The 1,697-nt window shown below is 40.2% G+C and overlaps 1 protein-coding gene across 1 annotated transcript in view; it reads right to left on the minus strand.

Moving 5' to 3' along the window:
• The window catches only part of LOC123521701 (C-type lectin domain family 4 member A-like), a 42,937-nt gene that overhangs the window by 16,771 nt on the left and 24,469 nt on the right, over nucleotides 1–1,697 (minus strand). The gene's annotated exons all lie outside the window — the stretch shown is intronic.

Raw genomic sequence — 1,697 nt, forward strand, 5'->3', positions numbered from 1 at the left:
CAATCCATACACACATCAATTGTGTAAAGCGCATTTGTACATTCATTGCCCTCATCATTCTCAAAACATTTCCTCTCCGCTTAAGCCCCCGGCATGAGGTGTCCTCATTTTTCCACAGCTACGTGTTTACGTACAGATCTGCAAAGTCTCAGAATATTATATAAGGTCTCTGTGTGTTGGAGTCAAATCAATAGTAGTGGGTTTCCTTTGGGTAGGTAACCACTTGGAGACATTTGGATATCTTTCTTTAAAAAAATTTTTGTTGTTTTTCTCATTGGCAACAGAGAAAGAAAGATCTGACCTTTCTCTGAGTCTCACTTAATTTTCCACGCACTTAATTCACCATTCTGGTTAAGAAACTAGGACCAAGGTCTTCTGCCTGCCTCTAAACTTACCACCTGCATGTATTCTTCACTCTGAGATAATTAAATAACTATCCTTAATCCCTCTGCCTTTTGACCCATATCATAAAACAAACAACATTTAATTTTACTAATGATTCCTTTTCTTGGAGCTACACAAAACCCTGTGATGTATATTTATAACTTGAAAGAAATTAAAGACTGTATTACCAACTTATTTTCACTTGAGCTAGGAACTCATATAAAGTGACTTCCTCACAAATTTCTATTTGCAATTACAACATCAGCAAATACAGCAAAGACACCCGGAAGAGAGAATAGAGAAATCTCTGGGCTAAATCTAAGATACAAAACCAGCCAAAGGAAGCAAGAGTGGCATAATTCATTTCCTGTATTCCCCTACTACATCATTGTTTGAACAATCTTCCTTCTGAAGGGGAGACCAGCACGTGAAGATTAGGAATCCAGAGTACTACAATCTTAGAAGGAATGCTTGTTGTATCCCCAGCTATTGCCAGGCGCTGTCAAGTTGGTTCTGACTCATAGCAACTCTACGTGCAACAGAACAAAATATGCCCGGGTCCTGAGTCATCCACACAATCTTATTCCCAATGGAGGGCTTTTTAATACAAATGAACAGATGAGCATTGGTGTATCTATAAGCCCAGTACTGAGAGATGGTAACTACAATTGGGGTACACATAGAGATGAGATCATGTTCACAATTGAGAAAATACAACCAGGACCAGGAAAAGTAGGACCAATTATGCAAAATAATAGTGATAATAATAATAATAACTCATAGCACAAGAAGCATGGCATTATGGCCGTAAAGAAGAAACTAGGTTTTCTGAGAATCCTTAGAAAATGTCATCCAAAAAAGGAACACGGGACCAGCTGCATTTCAGCCAAAAACTTACCCCAACAGTTCACAATGAAACAGGCACTGAGGACTGAGAGGCAAACCACAGCAGTAGACCAGACCTTCACCTGGTACCGCCAGACTTCTTCCTCTCTCAGCTCTGCAAGGTAAGTGCACAGCGTTACAATCTCCAGTGACTGGGGTCATGAAGAAGAGATTCCTCATGGCTTAGAACAGCGTGCAGGTCAAGCTATGAGCAAAAAGTATAAATGAAAAATTCTGTGACAACAAGAGGCTACAGAAATTCCCTCTGAACAGATGACCAGCTAGTAACCTGCAGCCCATGACAAATTCAGGCAAAACTCATCCAGAGTAAACTGCACTTTCCGTTTGCCTCCTCTTTCTCCTTCAATCTCATCCCCTCCCAGTGATTCCCTGCCTTTCTCCAATATCTTTTTGCTTTAATTTCTCAC

The sequence above is a fragment of the Echinops telfairi genome, unplaced genomic scaffold (genome assembly GCF_000313985.2).
Source record: "Echinops telfairi isolate 266 unplaced genomic scaffold, ASM31398v2 ScPeMD7_40;HRSCAF=151, whole genome shotgun sequence".
Classification (NCBI taxonomy): domain Eukaryota; kingdom Metazoa; phylum Chordata; class Mammalia; order Afrosoricida; family Tenrecidae; genus Echinops; species Echinops telfairi.